The sequence below is a fragment of the Podarcis tiliguerta genome (assembly GCF_965153285.1).
Source record: "Podarcis tiliguerta genome assembly, chromosome: 17".
In the NCBI taxonomy this organism is placed as follows: Eukaryota; Metazoa; Chordata; class Lepidosauria; order Squamata; family Lacertidae; genus Podarcis; species Podarcis tiliguerta.
Window position 1 is genome coordinate 34,298,368 of NC_139550.1, and position 20,183 is coordinate 34,318,550.

A 20,183-nucleotide genomic window follows, 5' to 3' on the forward strand; every position below is an offset into this window, starting at 1 on the left:
AGCTGCTATTGTGCAAGCATTGGAAGTCAGAAACCCCTGCAAATTTACAGCAAATCACCCAGAGAACTACCAGTAGGTCTACCTTCTGCTTGCCTTTACCATTAAATTGCCCCCAGAATCCTTAGCAGTGCAAAAAGGCTCCTTGGCAGAAGAAAGATTGCAAAATATCACTGCATATTTTAAAGTGATTGCGACAAGCGAGTAAGTAGTTGGTTCACTTCATCCGGGGCGGGGGGGGGGGGGATCACCGTCCGGTCTGTCTTCTTTCCCTGCAAACCCCCCCCCCCCCCATAGCCACTGGAAGCAGAAGCAGAAAAGGCTACGTTGCAGCGTCCTTCACAACATTCCCACCCCACCTTTCACACCTTGCCTGGCTGTGCAGGGAAAAACAACTTGTTCGTCTGCTTCCAGGCTGTTCCTGGCTATATAGGTGTCAGTCTTGAAGAAACAGGACTTGCAGCTAAAAAGAAAGGTAAGGCAAGAATGTCGTTCTTCCCCAGCCATTCTTCAAGGTTGAGAAGAACCCTCCAAAAATTACTGTTTCTGCGTCTAGCTCTTGAATCACACACACACCCATTGCTCGGTATAGATTCGTCATGGCTACATAATAGCAGGAAGCTAATCGCCTTGGCATTTAGGAGAACAGGAGGCTGTGCTGGGAGAGGTGCGTGGGCTCAGCATCGCAGCTAGCATTCCCCATACTCTCTCTTCTGGAAGTTACAAACACTCAGGGACTCCTAAACGCTTGGATGGTGGGGAAAAACCACACAGCCTTGCGCTGGTTGGGTTAAGGTCAGGTATGTCAAGGCTTTGCCTTAATCACTCAAAGGCCCCATCTGCACAATTGCATTTAAAGCAGCACCATCCCGTTTTAGAAGAGTCATGGCTTCCCCCAAAGCATCTTGGGAACTGTAGTCTGTAAAGCATGCCGAGAGTTATTCAGCTATTCCAATTCCCCTCACTGAGCTACAATTCTCAGAATGGTTTTACCATCAGTTGCTTTTCCCAGTGAGCTCCGGGAACCGTAGCTCTCTTAGGGGAATAAGGGTCTCTTAACAACTCTCAGCACCCTTAATAAACTACAGTTCCCAGGATGCTTTAGGGGAAGCTATTGTTAAAATGGTATTATACTGCTTTGGATCCATATTACAGATGGGGCCTAAGGGTGTGGAGAAGGGGAATAGCCCTTATTGAAGCTCTGAATACTTGACTGTGGCACAGAGCTAAGAAAGATGCTCTGGTGCCCAAGGCAGAAAATCTGGACAAGGAATTCCCCATGCCCGCCCACTGGCAGGTACACACATCAACACACACAGGCCACAATCTGTTAAGTTGTGGGTGAACATATCAGACGACACAGCGATTCTTCAAACAGCTCTTGTTTATTCACAGGCCAGAACAGAACTGAACTGAAGGGTTCAGCCAGCCTGCTTATATAGAGCTCCACTAGAACGCAACAGTAACCATTTTCTGTAACTAGCCAATCACTGAACGTCACTTTCAATCCCTTATTTGCATATGTGGACCTGAACTATGTACAGTATCCCCCTGCTGGCCCAGGGTGAGAACTTCAGTACATAACACAATCTTCTCAAGTATGTTGCATGCTCTTGTGTGGCTCCTGTTCATTTCTGTGGGGCTCCCACTGCAGAACCTCTGGTGGACTCTCTGCCCCATTGTTCAGATATGTTTGCCTACCCTTCGTTACACTTAACGGTACTCAGTCTGGCCCCAGAGATGCTTCCTCCCAGTGAGACACTTCTGTGTCAGTTGCAGCTGCAGTTGTGTAGATATGCATCCATAAGAACATAACAGAAGAACACAACTGGATCAGGCCAAAGGCCCACATAATCCAGGATCCTGTCCTCACAGTGGAGAATCAGATGTCCATGGAAAGCTCACAAGCAGGACAGAAGCGCCGCAGCCCTTCTGGTGTTCAGAAGCATGAAATGAACCAGCCTGAAACACTGTGCAGGAACAGCAGAATTAGAACAATGTCATAACCTCCAACATTTCTCCCATGAAATTAGGGATATCCTATTACACCACCACAACAACAACAACTCTGGACGGCTTCCAACATATATAAAATCGGTTTCATTTTTTACTTGTACTTTGTAACTTCTGAACAGTCCTCAGATCTTTTGATGAAGGGTGGTATATAAATTTAATAAATAAATAAAACTTCCTTGGACAGAGCTACCTTCAGATGGCTCAGGGGTCAGATAGCTCCATACCCTCCAACATTTCTCCCATGAAAATGGGGGTGCCCTAAGGAAAAGCAGGGCATTCCAGGATCAAATCAGAAACTGGGACGGTGTCTGTAAATCTGGGACTGGAAATCCCTAGAAAATAAGGACACTTGAAGGGTCTGCAAAAACCCAGGATGAATACTGACCAAGGCAGCAACACAGATCGTGCCAGCACTCCCACCTGCATCCAGGGCAGCGGTTTGATTGCCTGACTCATGAAAAGCCAGCTCATGCTGTAATGCAGGAATGGGGACCCTGGCATCCAACGTCTGGAGGGCTGCAGATTTCCCCACAATTCGTTTTGTGCAGGTGAGTTGCCAATTGAAAACTGTAATCCTCAGGGGCTTATGCTACTGCTGGTCAGCCTTTAAGGTAAGCTACATGACTTAGCTGGAAATAAGTACTCTTCATAAAGGAGGAGGGATATAAACCCACAACAGGATTGTAGGCACCTTCAACATCAAGGCTCCTACCAAGGCCATCAAATTAGGTTTCAGTTCTTCAGCTCTAAGCCCAATAAAGCACTGGAAAATATAACCAAGAACACCTTGCTTGGACTCCAGGCTGAGTTCTATAAATCAGAGCCTCTTTCCTATGTGTTACAGAAACTGGGATAAAAGAACCCTAATAGATCACTTACGGTGGGCTTGTACTACGGCAGACACTTACTGGGCATTCATTTTTACCAGTACTGTATTAGTCAATCGTACAGCAACTTCACTCCTGAACCTCTGCTTGCTCTGCCATCTATCTTGAGAAAAGGGGTTAAGGCAGAGCTTTCCAAACTGTGCGTCGTGACACATTAGTGTGTCGTCTGCAGTGTGTAGGTCTGTTACATGAATGCTCTCTGCACTCCTCCTGGGACTGGAAAGGGGTTAGTTTAACCTCCGGTTTGTGGTAAAACTGAATTACTGTGTTGCGAAATGATGCATGTCTAAAAAGTGTGCCACCAACATGAAAAGTTTGGGAAGCTCTGGGTTAAGGGGTTAATAAGCCTCTGATCCACAGATATCTGGTACTGAAGCAACTGGCAGCTGCTAGCTTAGAAACTGCATGCCACTGGAGGGAATTTGGAATTTAGAATCACATAATCACAGGACTGTAGAATTGGAAGGGACCCTGTAGGTCATCTAGTCTAACCCCCTTGGCAAGGCAGGAATCTCAACTAAAGCATCCACAACAGGAATCTCAACTAAAGCATCCTGCAATGATTTTGCAAAGTTTTTTGCAGATAAAGTCGCTCAGATTCGGGAAGAGGTCGATGCCACCGTGGGAGCAGGGCCGGGGCGGGAGAGTGCTAGAGTCCTGTCTAGTCAAATTGCGTGGGATCAATTCCAATCTGTTACCTCCGAGGATGTGGACAGGCTGCTTGGACGAGTGAAACCAACCACCTGTCTCCTTGATCCTTGCCCATCCTGGCTTATAAAAGCTAGCTGGGAAGGGCTGGGCGATGGGCTTCGTGGGGTGGTGAATGCTTCCCTCCGTGAGGGAGTCTTCCCAGACCCGCTGAAAGAGGCGGTTATTAAACCGCTTCTTAAAAAACCATCTTTAGATGCGGCCACGATGGCCAACTATCGCCCAGTCTCAAATCTTCCATTCTTGGGCAAGGTGATTGAGCGAGTGGTGGCTGAACAACTCCAGGCACGCCTGGAAGAAGCGGACCATTTGGATCCCTTCCAGTCGGGATTCAGGCCTCATCACGGGACTGAAACTGCCTTGGTCGCACTGGTTGATGATCTCCGGCGGGCTAGGGACAAAGGTGAGAGCTGTTTCCTAGTTCTGCTGGATCTCTCAGCGGCGTTTGATACCATCGACCATAACATCCTTCTGGACCGTCTTGAGGGGCTGGGAGCTGGGGGTACTGTCATACAGTGGTTCCGCTCCTTCCTCCTGGGCCGTGTTCAGAAAGTTGTGGTGGGGGATGAGTGTTCAGACCCCTGGGCTCTCACTTGTGGGGTGCCTCAGGGTTCTGTCCTCTCCCCCATGCTTTTTAACATCTATATGCAGCCGCTGGGAGAGATCATCAGGAGGTTTGGGCTGGGTGTTCATCAGTATGCAGATGATACCCAGCTCTACCTCTCTTTCAAATCAGAACCAGTGAAGGCGGTGACGGTCCTGTGTGAGTGTCTGGAGGCGGTTGGAGGATGGATGGCGGCAAACAGATTGAGATTGAATCCTGACAAGACAGAAGTACTGTTTCTGGGGGACAGGAGGCGGGCAGGTGTGGAGGATTCCCTGGTCCTGAATGGGGTAACTGTGCCCCTGAAGGACCAGGTGCGCAGCTTGGGAGTCATTTTGGACTTACAGCTGTCCATGGAGGCACAGGTTAAATCCGTGTCCAGGGCAGCTGTGTACCAGCTCCATCTGGTACGTAGGCTGAGACCCTATCTGCCCGCGGACTGCCTTGCCAGAGTGGTGCATGCTCTGGTTATCTCCCGCTTGGACTACTGCAATGCGCTCTACGTGGGGCTACCTTTGAAGGTGACCCGGAAACTACAACTAATCCAGAATGCAGCGGCCAGACTGGTGACTGGGAGCAGCCGCCGAGACCATATAACACCGATCTTGAAAGACCTACATTGGCTCCCAGTACGTTTCCGAGCACAATTCAAAGTGTTGGTGCTGACCTTTAAAGCCCTAAACGGCCTCGGTCCAGTATACCTGAAGGAGCGTCTCCACCCCCATCGCTCTACCCGGACACTGAGGTCCAGCACCGAGAGCCTTCTGGCGGTTCCCTCACTGCGAGAAGCCAAGTTACAGGGAACCAGGCAGAGGGCCTTCTCGGTAGTGGCGCCCTCCCTGTGGAACGCCCTCCCACCAGATGTCAAAGAGAACAACAACTACCAGACCTTTAGAAGACATCTGAAGGCAGCCCTGTTTAGGGAAGCTTTTAATGTTTGATGTATCACAGTATTTTAATATTCTTTTGGAAGCCGCCCAGAGTGGCTGGGGAGACCCAGCCAGATGGGCGGGGTATAAATAATAAATTATTATTATTATTATTATTACAACAATGGTCATCCAACCTCTGCTTAAAAATCTCCAAGGAAGGAGAATCCACCACCTCCCGAGGGAGCCTGTTCTATGGTCAAACACCTCTTACCATCAGAAAGTTCTTCCTGATGTTTATTTAGAATCTCCTTTCTTGTCACTTGAAGCCATTTGTATTTTTGTTATAAACAAGCGCACCTAGACATTTCGTTGTTGCGCCCATAACCTAGGTTTAAGGTGTCATTTAGCTCCTAGCTTTCATATCTCAGTTTTTAACACTGCTGGCCATTGGCTCTAAATGAGAAATTAACACAGAGTTGCCAGAAAGCAAGGGGAGGAATAAGCAAAGACAAGTTCTCCAAGACATGGCTTCAATTTATAAGGTATTTAATAAGAAAGATAAAACATTCTGAATTTCATCATCATATCTTTCACTTCAGCTTCACTCAATAGGCCTAACTAGGCCTGCAATTTCGGAATACAATTTTTCTCACCATGGTGGTTTTGTGAAAAAATTCAATAGCAACTTAAAATAAAACTTATCATTCAGCTTGCCATGCCTCCTGTACGCCAGCAAGCAGGAGACAGCCAAACCCCTGCTGGAACAAATGAACCAGGGACAAATGACAAATTCTAAGTTACACAGCCAATTAATTCAGCTATATCAAATACCATAGAAGTCCATTTTTATTTTTCAGACGTCATCTCTCAGCTGCATTCCTGAAATACAAAGTATATCTGTTTCAACCCAAAAATAAATGCAGGCATCTGGGCAACAAACCAATCCATCCTCTTATTTGTATCACGTCCTTCATTGTATTTGTAATCAATTTTGCTCTTTATACTGCTGAGAACTGACCACCTGATGAGGAGTTATATGTAACTCAACAGCTTCCTTCCATATTCTGGCTATTCCGGAAAACAGAAAGCAAGTCTGAGCAAAAATATACAGAATTCAAAAACAGTTCTACTGGATTTTGGACCAAATCCACAGCGAGTTTGGTGTTCTGCTTCCAAAAGTGGCCAACCAGATGTTCCTGGAAGTTCACAAGACTACAGCATCTGGACATTCAATGCATACTGTTCTTGTAGATGAGTTTTCAATTCAGCCTTCATGACTAACAGCTGCTGATAAGCCCATCCATCCATAAATATTGTCAATTCAGAGGTGGGAAACCTTTCCACCCAAGAACCACATTCTCTTCTGGGCAAATGTCAGAGGGGGCACATGGTAGTTATGAGTGGGGGGCAGAGGCAGAAGTGGGAGGGGCAATGAATGCAAATTGTTACTGCTGTACTCTTGGCTAATTTTGGCACATACCCTTCTCTACCTGACATCCAAGAAAGCAACAAGCCCTACTAGACTTCAAGAAAAAACATTTCAGTCGGGGAGGGGCAGGCAGGTACATGCCAAAGGCAGGTCCAGTAGGAGATGTGGCTGGGAGGGGCCCAAGGGCCAGAAGGGAGGCTTGGAGTGCTGCATTTGGGTCCATCCCATCCATTTTAAATGAGTGGCCCACACATTTTTTTTTTAGTATTGAATTTTCTAACTTAACTGCCTACTTGAGTCAGAGATGGCAAGCATGACTTACAACAGGGGTCAGCAACCTTATTCAGCCGTGGGCTGGTCCACTGTCCCTCAGACCTTGTGGGAGGCCGGACTATATTTTGGAAAAAAAATGAATGAATTCCTATGCCCCACAAATAACCTAGAGATGCATTTTAAATAAAAGCACACATTCTACTCATGCAAAAACACCAGGCAGGCCCCACAAATAACCCAGAGATGTAGTTTAAATAAAAGCACACATTCCATTCATGTAAAAACACGCTGATTCCCAGTCCGTCTGCAGGCCAGATTGAGAAGGAGATTGGGCCGCATCTTGCCCACGGGCCTTAGGTTGCCCACCCTTGACTTACAACTTCAACAGGAATTTTAATGTGTATATTTATTACATTTATATCCCACTTCCCACCACCGAGCTCTAGATGGCATACATGGTTCTCCCCTTCCCTGTGGTGGAGGTTAGGCAGTGGCTGGCCCAGGGTCACCCAGGGAGCTTCATGACTGAGTGGGGATTCGAACCCTACTCTTCTAGCTCCTAGCCCAACTATACTGGCTCTCCCATTCATGCGCCACCTCAGTATAGTACCCCATGCCTAGCTCTCTACTCCTACAGCCCCTACCATAATATTTAGAATAGCTTAGCATGTAGATGTCCATGTCTCTCTGCATCCGTAGTCAGTGTGGGTAAGAAATGCTACTACATCAGACACCCCCCCCCAAAAAAAACTGGACCCCTTTTGTGCAATTTTGGAATACATATAGGCCAAGTGATTTAGTAAATACAGAAGTCTTGACTATTTGATGTAAAGATTGGAGTTGGTGGACTACGATAGGCTTTAATTATGGGTTTTGTATTTCCCATTTATTTATTTTACATCACATTTATAGGGTTGTGTATTATTATTTAAAACAAATAAAAATGAAAAGGAAGAAGTGACCTAGACACATATCCTGTAGCTTTAAAGACTTAACCCTGCAGTGAAGTCAGTTACCTTCCCAGCTCCTGCTCCTCATTTTAGAAAATTCTGCACGTCATATATCAGGGATGGGAAACTTAATTGCCAGCAAAGCATTTTGTGACCTTTGCAAGAAAAGCACCTAGAGAAGCACTAACACCATTAGTGAAAGAAAATGAGAAACGAGGCCAGAACTTGAAACAATTACCAAAGCTTTCCCTGGAACCAGGAAGCAGGGGCCAATTCATTCTTGGAATCTGAAGATTAAAAAAACACCACCTTGTTCTCATTCTATAGCCCATTGTTCACCAAACCATCTATAAAAGGTCTGGGAGATGTGGAAGACTTCAACTTGCAGTGTTAACCTGCCAAAAGCCTGGAGGAGTTCTACAGAGCTACTGGGACAAATACAGCCTATATTCAATTTACAAAAAGAAAACCTTTCAGTTTGACATGTTGTATTAAAGGCTTTCCATGTTCACTCAGGCTCCAAAATGCTAGGAAATTATAGCTGTTAAAAGACCACAACAACTGTAGAATATCAATATTGGCTAAATGATGCTTCTATATTTTTAGGACCTACCTTATTCTTACGACTATTTGTTTTTAAGCATTTTTAATGTTGTAACCTACCCTGAGACCTTATGGTGAAGGGTGGGTAACTAAATTAATAATAATAAATAATAATAATAATAATAATAATAATAACTATAGAAGGAGGAAGAGGAGCATGGACTTTAATAGGTAATTTTCCAGCATTTTGGTGTTTGAGCAAACATGAAAAGCACTCAAACATTTTTTTTTTTTTTTTTGTTTAATATGTTGAACAGTATTAACTGAATTTGATTACATTTTGAGAAGCCCATGCCCACAATCTCTTCATCAGGCAAAGCAAGCTTGACATTAAAAATGATAAACTAATTGGACAAAAAAGAAGAAAACGGGACCTCATTAATAAGATATCACACATCATTTAGAAGAGCAAGAATTCACATGCAACCTTACATATGCCTCTTAAATATATAATCTATTAAGCGAATTAAGGTTAGGAATAAAGGTCGCCCATCCTTTTCTCCTAACACACTCTTGCCTCTTTATTGGAATTGCCAACTTTGGGCGGCTGCCACTGCTTTTTTGCCTGCGACAATTGGCTCGTTGGGTAGCATTAGCAGGGGATTGTTTCCATGCCATCCAGTCATCCCAATTTATTTCTGCAGATTGTATGGTTGTTAAAGGCACAAGAGCAGGGGGTTCTCAAGTCAACTGACAAGACTTGCTGTTAAAGGTTGCAATGAATAAAAAGGAAAATAATCAGATAAAGCGCAAACAGCCAATACAGTGGTACCTCAGGTTAAGAACGTAATTCATTCTGGAGGTCCGTTCTTAACCTGAAACTGTTCTTAACCTGAAGCACCACTTTAGCTAATGGGGCCTCCCACTGCCGCTGCACCGTGGCGGCGCGATTTCTGGTCCCATCCTGAAGCAAAGTTCTCAACCCGAGGTACTATTTCTGGGTTAGCAGAGTCTGTAACCTGAAGCGTCTGTAACCCGAGGTACCACTGTAGTTGCTCCCTCTAGCTCCCTTCCCCCCCCCCAAAGGTTCTCCTGTGCCTTCAAATGCTGACCATCAGAAATCCAACCACTGTACACCTCAGAGTATTGTCCTTATGAGATGTTCACCATAGTGTAACACTGAATTCTACCCACAACCTGGTCTTTAAACTGTGTTCTGAGAATCCCTGGACTTCCTCAGAAGCTTAGTGAAGGTTTCCCAATGAGAAAGGCATCAATGACAGAGCAACTTCCCAGAAATACAGCCACAACACCTTTCCCACTGAATATATGTTTATCCACAAGGAGGTATTGTGACGTGCTGTTGTTTTTTTCCCAATTTCCATGGGGTAAGGTCAACATTCTGTGTGACTACCACACCTGGAACACATCATGTGAAGAAATGTTTCCATGATCAAATAGGATCTATAAGCCACTGCAGTGAGATGGCCACAATGAGCCACACCTCAGATCCTTGGCATTTGCTATCCAACATCCCCTTCAGTCCCTTTTCAATTGATAGCAGTGGTCAATGATTTGGACTAAAACAAAAAGTTGTGAATTGGTATTTGTTAATTTATTAATTAAATTTGTAGATCTCGGGGGGTTCGCAACGTAAAAATACAATGCACAAACACAAAACACATAATAAAAACAAGAACAAAAAAAAAGAACACACTAAAAAAAACAAACCCTCATCATAAAGGTAAAGGGACCCCTGAACATTAGGTCCAGTCGTGACCGACTCTGGGGTTGCAGCGCTCATCTCGCTTTACAGGCTGAGGGAGCCGACGTTTGTCTGCAAACAGTTTTTCTGGGTCATGTGGCCAGCATGACTAAGCCGCTTCTGGTAAAACCAGAGCAGCGCACGGAAATGCCGTTTACCTTCCCGCCAGAGTGGTACCTATTTATCTACTTGCACTTCACATGCTTTCGAACTACTAGGTTGGCAGGAGCTGGGACCGAACAACAGGAGCTCACCCCCGTCATGGGGATTCAAACCGCCGATCTTCCAATCGGCAAGCCCTAGGCTCAGTGGTTTAGACCACAGCGCCACCCGCGTCCCACATGTTGCATAGCATGGCTTCCTCAACCTCGGCCCTCCAGATATTTGTGGCCTACAACTCCCATGATCCCTAGCTAGCAGGACCAGTGGTGAGGGATGATGGGAACTGTAGTCTCAAAACATCTGGAGGGCCAAGGTTGAGGAAGCCTGCTGTATGATCGCAACATCTGAAGTGGGACCCACACCTTCCAACATTTTACAGATAACAGGGACGCTCTTGTCAAAGGCGTCAGCAGCTGACAGTAAGCCACTGCATCTTGTTTTGCAAACACAGCGAATCCACACAGAATTGGCTTGTGCAACTGTTTTAATACATAACTGCCGACTGCCCACAATTCTTGCAGCAAGGCAGGCATCTGACATTTATCAAAATGTACAAAAAGACACGTAGGACGTTGTTGGTAATGGAGAGGTGACCCTGTCCAAGATTTCTCCACATGAGTTGCGGAGCCTGTTGATTTGTCTCTCTGTGAGTCCTCATTTATGTCACTTAAAGTGGAAAGTGTGGCTCGTGTAGGTGAAAGAATGAAGAGAGGGAAGTTGATTCCAGAAGTGCTGGAGAAAGACTCACGACTTTAAGATTTCCCTCCCTGTTTGCCCGCTGTGGGGGCAACTTTGTCCCACCCCTTGAGATACTGCAACATGAGGATGGGATTAAGGCATCTCCACATTCCTATGTGAAATTATGGGGGAAGGAGCAGATTGGGAGTCCATAATTAAGCAGCATTTCCTACACCCTGCTTATTTACTTATTACATTTATATCCCACCCCCGCTCTACTTTATGGTCACAGCCACTCTGTGAAGTATGTTAGGCTGAGGGACTATTTAAACTGGCCCAAGGTGAACCTCCTGGATGAGTGTCTCCCAGGTCCTAGTCCATGGGTAGGCAAACTAAGGCCCAGGGGCCGGATCTGGCCCAATCACCTTCTGGGTGGATAGAAACCAGGGAATTCTTGCAGTCATCCCCCATCCCATTCTGATGCTGAAGTATATCACGTTCCTGTACGGCCTTTCTTGGATTACTATGCATTAAGAGGGCATCATTGTAAAACAGACTGTTAAAATGCCTAGGTAAGCCACAAAAACCTAAGATCTGGGTGGTTGATACCAGCAGCCACAGATGCATCAGGGGAAATATTAAAAAAAAAACACATTTTGGTGGATAGAGGGAAATTAGGGAGAAATAAACCCACATTCTAGTCATGTAAACTCTGGATATTTACTAATTAGAAGCCCTAAAAAAGTCACATCCTCTAATCACCTTGGCAGACAAAGAGGTCACTGATCCTTTCTATCCTTTCCTCCTTTTGTTTTTGCGAGGATCACTTAATCCTCAAATGACAATCTGAACCAAACCAATTTATCTAGCAGAAGATGGGCAACGTGGTGACTGGCACTCACAAATATTTTGGTTTTGTGGACAGGAGAAGAGTGCCAGCAAAGAGACTAGAGAGAATTCGAGCAGCACACAAAAACCCGAACATGGCACCAGCCGATCTTTAGGATTCTGCCACAGGTAACTAGCAGTTTTTTTCACCTCATTGGGGCAAAATGCAGTTACCTCACTAGAGACAACTAGTCCTCGCAAAGTCAACAAACTTCCAGTTTCTTGATAAATCATTACTTACATAATGGCTAGGCAGCCAGCTAACACCAGCTGCCCCCCAACACTAAAGACTGGCAGTGGGTTATCCAATATAAACATGAAATGTACATGTCTTTTTAATTAGAGTTCACTGATTCAGTCTGGAGATAACTCATACCTGCAAGATGGGAATCATTGCTGAATGACAGCAATCAATAAACCATTAAATTGACTCCTTGAGTTAGGACCACAAGATTTTTCAAACCTGGAATGGCTGGGTCAAGTCACCATGTAATGGGATTTGGGGTGGGGTGGCGGAATAGCATGTGAAAGTTACCCCTTAAAAAGGAAAGTTTTCAGATTGCTGTCATTCATTAACACTATTCCTATTCAACATAGCTGAGACACTGATGCAGAGAACAAGACCCTGCCCAACACAATTAAAAGCCCAAAAACTCCCACTGGGCCCTTGGTGTTCACATATGGCATATTCTCAATTTCATGCAGTACAAGCGAGTTACAATTTTCCTACGATGGAGTTCAAATGTGTACATGGCAAGCATATGAGACATTCACACGCTGTTGGACAGTGCACCAGAAATTGTAATTCCAGAATTTCACTTAAGGTACTTCACTTCTTTTTTCATTGAACCACTTCCACTTTCTTAACTGAACCATTTGCAGTTTCCAAAAGCCTACATCAATAAGATGCAAAACCAAACAGCTCTGAGTACACAAACTCAGAGCAGTTAAGACATTTATTTCCAGGCGTACTAAGCTGCAACTCTCTATCTGTAGAGGATATCAGGAATCGTTCAAAAATACCAGCACATGTTTTCCCCCACAAGAGAATGAACGATCTGCAGGCACAGGGAGCTCTGGCATCTCCGTCAACAGGATGGCTGTGTTTACCTCATCCAGTTCAGTTCCAGTGTGCTTCTCTGCCAGCGGACTTCCAAGATTTTCCAGATAGCAGCCATGTCAGCCAGAAGCCAGCCCTCATGCTCAGCCAAGTATAGCTTACATGCCCCAAGTAGAATGTTCAAGGGTCAGCAACCCTGATCTACCACTCCAACAAGGCCATGACTCAGTTCACATGTCGCGGTAAACCATAGTTAATGGCTTGCCATGAATGTCCTCCGGAAGGCTCTTTCACTCTTCCCTCCTAACACCACGACCTCTGGCTTCTTCTAACGTCCAAACAGCAAGCCACAATCTGTAGCCTATGCATGTTTTTTGGCTTACTGATTAGTCTTGTAAAACTGGGGAATGTGACTTGTTACCTCTGCGCATGGGCAGACGGAAGAACTCTCTTGACCACAATCAGAATAAACTACAGTTTATTGTGGCATGCAAATGAGGTCAATGCAGTCTTGACCACAGCAGAATCAGGCTCAGAGTCATCCCAAGCACTGTTTTTACAGTGCAATGGCAGGAAAAATTACCTTAAACAAAAACAAGTAGACAGCAGGGGGTTGAGGAAGCTTTAAAATAAAACATTTCTTTTTATCTGTTTAGTTGTCTAGGTGTCCTATATTATGATGGAAGAAGGAATTATATTCATGAATCTTTGATTTCGCCCAACACTTATGTGTTTGAATTGCACCTCCCAGTTGCTCAGTACAGATAACTGCAAAGAGGCTGTATTACCCAAAACCAGATTTCCTCCTCTTTCCCTTGAAAAGCTAATTTAAGTTTTCATACCAACCGTTCCAGATGTCAACTTAACTGTATTACAAATACAGTTACAGTTACACCAACTCTCATCTTGGAAGAAGCATTACTCAGGGTTGACCCCAGACATTTCTGCTCCTGAGGCAGTTAATACTTATTGCTTCCCACAATGAGTTGTGGTCAAAGTGGCTTACAGCAAACATTCCAAAACCTAGAAATACAGAACATAGAATTACAAATATACAAAATACAGAACTTGTCAGTAAATTAAAAAATGACAAATATCAGCAAACACGGAATAAATTCAATTATTACCGGGGGGCGGGGGACGACCACCCACGATCTGGGCTGAAGTACATAATATACCTGAAGGAGCATCTCTACCCCCATCGTTCAGCCCAGACACAATGAGGTCTACCTCTGAGGACCTTCTGGTGGTTCCCTCATGGCAGAAAGTGAAGGCACAGGGAACCAGGCAGAGGGCCCTCTTGGTAGTGGCACCCTCCCTGTGGAACACCCTCCCTGCAGATGTCAAGGAGGTAAAGAACTATGCAACTTTTAGAAGGCATCTGAAGGCAGCCCTCTATCGGGAAGTTTTTAATTTTTGACGTTTTACTATGTTTTTATGTTTTGCTGGAAGCTGCCCAGAGTGGCTGGGGAAACCCAGACAATTGGGTGGGATATAAACAAAAAAATTGTTGTTGTTGTTAAGCAGAACAAGAATCAACTGATAACATTCTGGTACTGGACTTGCTGGACTCCATGGAGCCTGGCATACATACAGTTAAGAGATGGGGAGTAGATGACATACAGCTGGCATATAGACTAGATAACGTACAGAGGAGGCTGACAGTAGCAAAAGGCAAACACTGGGGAGGGCAGTAATAGTCTCTCCCACAGTCTTCTGGAAGTACCTATAGCTGCTACAGGTCTTTCTGCTCTTCTTTGAGAGATAATAATTGTCTGAAATGTTCGATTTCAGAATGGCAGAGCAGGATAGGCTCTTTTGGGCACAATCCAGGTGAAATTCTCTGGAAGTGAACTGAATCTGTGAAATAGCCTGGAGGATTATTCCGTGTGTGAATCAACCTGAGGGGGTCTATTTGGATTTTCCTACTGGAGACCACCAAAATTTGTTCAGTCAGACCAAGCCATGCCCTTATCATAGATATTTCATGTTGCAATCAAGTCACCTCTGCCAAGGCTCCTTCAAGCCACAGAGTGCAATATTAATGACTAGTCAATGGGGTAACTAACTAATCCCAATTCCCCCCAAGCAAAATTGCAGGCTGTGCAAAGTCCTCAAAGTGTCATAGAGAATGCTGCACCACAGGCAATATCAGCTAGGCCTACAAGATAGCTGATATTCTTTCTTTCCCCATAGGCCAACTGTATTAAAATAGCCTTCACCCATGCATGAATCATACTTTACATAACAATGCAATAAAAAGCATTGAAAAAATCTTTCAACTGATCCTCACCAGAACAACTGCAATGCATTCAAGTCTTTCAGGACCTGAGTTTTCAAATATGATTGCTGAGGGGTCCTTTACCACAATCAAGTTCAAACCAACCTGCAGCCATGAATTCACCAAGTGGCCTTAGGCAAGCCATGGTTGATGATTGGCCCCTCATCTGCAAATGTAGAGGACAACACTGGCCTACCTTACAAGGTTTTTGCAATTATTGGTGAGCTAATTACATAAGCCTTTTGAACGCTTCAAGTGTGCTTTACAAATGCTGCCAACTGCCCTTCCCTTCAGTGCTAGAACATCTGATTTGTGGGCAAGAAGGTTCCAGTTTCCATTCTTAACATCTCTAAGTAGGCTTGGGAAAGTCTCCTGGCCTGATCCACCGGACAGCTGCTACCAGCCAATGTGCACAGTGCTAAGCTGATGGTCTGACTTCATCTAAGGCAGACTCCTGTCTTCCCCCCATCATTTCTCTTATATTTCTTTGGATTCCAAGGGTGCAAATTGTCCCGTGATCGCCCGGTCATTTAATATTTCCCTTGTGTGCCAGTTTAACTCTCTGTTATGTTGCATGGCTTGGAAGACTCCTTGTTACGCCCCAACAGCTGGGTACATTTGCACATGCAACAACTTAAGGTTTTTGTTGTTTTTTAAAAGAAAATGAATTAGGGCATCATGAACTAAAGTTGTGCTGTGTAATTCAATCAATTGCAGAAATCACTTTAAAATGCCACACAGTAAGAGGGGTGGCAGTTTGAGGGACACAACCAGCATTTTAACACTCAGGGGTTGTTGTTGGGGGTGCCTTTTACACAAAGCCTGTTACACATCTGTTTCAATCAGTGTGTCCCGTTGGCAGCTCAAGCTGTTAAGGAGAAGATTGCCACAAAGTGCCCAATTTGGGAACTCTGTCCTCTGAACTTTTAATGTACGAAGAAAGGACAGCTTGAACACCATTCAGGGGCATAATGCTCTTCCAAAATTGTCTTTAAGGTGTTGGAGGTAGTTAAGGTGGGGGGGGGGGGAAGAGACATTAATCATAGGAAGAATTATTAATAAAGGGGAATTGGAGGTAATGTTCTCATTCCCACATACCCTACTACACTTTGATTTGCTGCTGAAATCTCAGATGAATTTTACTTGAAAAGAAACTTTTGAGGCTTTTTAATTTTCTTTTACTCTCTCACAGCCATGCATTTTAAAATGCCATGGCTGCTCTATTAAAACTAATGACTATCTGTGGGCAGTAGATGTCTGCTCTCAGCCAGCCCAAAGGCAGCCTATTTCAAAAGAATTTTTATTTCATTGTTTAAAATATATTGGATTACAAGAGCAAGCTGTCTCTGTTCCCTCAGACAGACAAGGGAAGCAGTAGTAGAATTGGACAACTCTACAAGATGCTAGAAGGAAAAGGCCTGAAAAGACACCAAGATGAATTGAAATGAGGAGACAAATAGGGAAATTGTGTTTTAAAATTTTAGTATTTTCAAACTTGCAAGATGTCAGTTCTAAGCAACGGTGGCCCAAATACTATATTGTTCTACCTGTATGTACACATGCCTTAAAAGAAATTAGATTTGCCCAAGCAACCTAAATTCAACATCAAAAAAGCTGAATTTTGTGGTCTGTGTGAAAATTTGAATGACTTTTTATTTTGTATAGTGCAATCTAGTTTTGCTAATCATGGGAAGAGCAAAGAGCTGTACTTAAACTCATCTGCCTAACCACTAGAAAATATATTCAGCTTATCACCTACATAGCTAATATTTCAAGGCATTGCCAACATGCTTTTAAACATCAGTTTGCAACCACAAGGACTACAAACTGATATGTTTGTAGATTCTGAACGTAAGATTCTGTGTCCAATAATCACACTCTGAAATTCTTTCTCTCTCTCTCTCTTTCTCTCCTTCCTTCCTTCCTTCTTTCCCTCCCTCCCTCCCTCCTCTTTCTTTCTTTCGCACTTTCCTGCAGGTTAGACTATTCCCAGCTTCTCTAGTTATCCAATAATGGGAAATGAACTGGCTAACTTTAAGTGGACACAATTATTCATATCCACCTACTGGTTAGAAGACTGCATTTGGACTGCAATGGTTCCTCTATGAGTAGACTGTATAGACCAAGTCTCCACCTTTAGGATACCTGCCTCATGCCACAGTAGTTGGCTAACAGGCCAATATATATCCGTGCTGTGCACCAACTGGACAACAACCCCACTGTCCTTAGCTTATAGAAAGCAGAAAGCTACATATGACTAGTATTATTAATCAGAGACCATAATTCCCTGCTCCAAAGAGCTTAAATAATTTTTCAGCCCTGATGCAAGACATATCCACAACTGTTTGCACCACCTACCCAAGCATATGACTGGCATGAGCTTTGTACATTTTGCTAACTTATAAGCAGAAGGCAGCTCTCTGCAATGTGTCAAGGATAAGCAGGCTGAAGGACACCCCCCTCCCCATAAGTCAACCAGAACTCATGTTTGGATGCGATCTCCTGTGGCCATATGGCAGTGCTCTTACTTCACCAGCTCCCTCCCTCATCTTCTTCCAATTCTTCTCTCAGCTACATCTAGACATATGTCAGTGTCTTGTGCCAGCTGGAACTCCCATGTTGGAGCTGCCCATCAGACAAAAATGGAAGGCAAGGAAGCTTCACAGCAAGAATTAGCACACAGGGGTTGTACAGGCAGCCACCTCCTTCAAAGGAAGGCAAAGGTGCTTTCACTGCACGCTTAAAAAGCTACTGGTAATGGCTGACGGGGAAGGATTGGCTGCAAAGCCAAGAAGGCAGGTGAGCACTCACGCTCTGGAAAGAGGCTGTTAGCAAATTACATAGGATTCCTTCCACACAGAAAACACAACTGATACCACGACTGAAGTTATTGTAGAGACTGCCATTGACCAATGAGGCAAGACAACAGACTAGAAGGTAACATTCAACATTAGAGGGAGTCTGCAAGAACAGCTAAGCAATCTGCCTAGTGAGAAAATCATGCAATCCCTTTAAAGGCATGCTCAGCAGCATCTCTCAGAAAGAGTTTAGGATGAGTGACTCCTGCTGCAGTGGATGGGGCTGGAACTGATGAGCCTTGAGGTCCCATTACAGTTCTTGCTAATGTTACACGAGAGTGGGCCTTTTCTGTGGTGGCTGCCCGTTTGTGGAATGCTCTCCCCAGGGAGACTCACCTGGCACCTTCATTACATATCTTTAGGCACCAGGCAAAAACATTCTTCACCCGGTCCTTTGGCTAATTAAACAATCTATGTGTGGGTGGTGCGGTTTGTTATTATGTTCCGTAATTTCTGTTTTTACACTGTAAACTACTCTGTGATCTTCGGATGAAGGGTGATACAGTGGTACCTCTGGTTACTAACTTAATTCGTTCTGGAGGTCTGTTCTTAACCTGAAACCATTCTTAACCTGAGGTACCACTTTAGCTAATGGGGCTTCCTGCTGCCGCATGCTTTCTGTTCTCATCCTGAGATAAGTTCTTAACTCGAGGTACTACTTCTGGGTTAGCGGAGTCTGTAACCCGAAGTGTTTGTAACCCGAGGTACCACCTGTATATAAATTTAATAATAATTACTAAGAGTGAGCTGTGCAGAGGGTATGGATGATGGAAACCAGCTAACACTGAGCAGTTGAAGAGATGTGGACCCCTTCTCCTTCATCATTGAGTAGCACTCATGAGAAAATCTGCAGACCTTGAAGGAACAGACTAAGTGGCGGCAGCAGCCCATCTACTAATAGCAGTTTTCTCCCACCCAAGCTTGTGGTGAGCTACTAGATGGCACCAGATCCCAATATAGATGTTTATTCAACCATCTAGTCCCTGAGGTACATTTTCGCTCACCCTTTCTTCCCTGGTGGGGAAGGGGGCACCATTTTGTGGTACACCTCCGGTGTCAAAATATCTTGCGTGGCCTTGACAACAGACTCTAGTTCCATCAGCTTACAGCTAATATGAATCACGGCAAGACTAGCACAGGGTTCCTCAAGCCTTTCCACCCGCTGAAGAACTCTTTAAAATGTCTGCCACAGGAACTAATATTTCTCAGAGGGGTCCAAGGCATATTTTGAAGCACCAAAACTAGCCATAGCTCCCAGAGCCTAACCTATAGGGGATGACCAGTGGGCTTAACTGGTTTGGTTTAGGGTTGCTGACTTTTCAAGCAGCTACAGCAACTTGGTGGCAGGCAATTAGCAGACAACCATGTTCACCTCCTTGATGAGTAAAGCTTTGCAGACTGAGTTGTGTAGACGAACATTACAAAATAGTGAAATTTGTGAGAGTAAGCTATGCTTCCCCGCTCCAGATCCACAGCCCTAATTTCAGTAGAGCCTGACATTTAACTTACTGTGGAGTAAGACTTGCATGAATTTGGAAGAGCTCACATTTTACCACAAAATAAATAAAGACAACTTGTTCCATCAGATTTCAATTTCCTGAGAGCCTTCTCTCCCCACCCTCCTGTTCAGCCTGTTACAAAATGTTAATTGGATTTTAAAGGAAGCCACACATTGTGGGAGAAGGGCAGCTGCTGAACCAAAGAGGCCACAGACAACAATAATAGCAAAAAGCACGATTCAACGCTTTCTCTTCTAAAAACAGGAAGTTCAGAGGAAGGGGCTGGGAGGGTCACAGCTTGGTGCCCATTTGAACTTCCCCTAACAAGCCCTAAACTAAAACCTTCCACTACTTTCGGAAAGCAAGGAGCTCTGCTGCCCATATTTTTATTGAAAATCTGTGATTGTGGGGTGATGCCTTCAATGTCCCCCACCGTCCCTAGCTCTTCCTAAAGAAGGGGTAAGGAGCCTGTGGGGTTCTGCGGGTGTTGTGGGGGCTCCAGCCACCACCAGCCAGCCCAGCAACAGCCAGAGGGCGAAAAGTCCTTTTCCCCCACCGTTGGAGGGTTTGCTCTTTTCCGCACATTGAGACTCTCCCTTTACATACCTCTCTTACGCACGATACATGAACGGGGCGTGGAATTATTATTATTAATCAAAATAAAGAACGGGGTTATTTGGAAATGCTGGTTGTATGAGACAGAAGGGAGCTGC

The 20,183-nt window shown here is 44.6% G+C and overlaps 1 protein-coding gene across 2 annotated transcripts in view; it reads right to left on the minus strand.

Moving 5' to 3' along the window:
* Positions 1 to 20,183, minus strand: part of PDE4A (phosphodiesterase 4A) — a 367,050-nt gene that overhangs the window by 227,159 nt on the left and 119,708 nt on the right. The gene's annotated exons all lie outside the window — the stretch shown is intronic.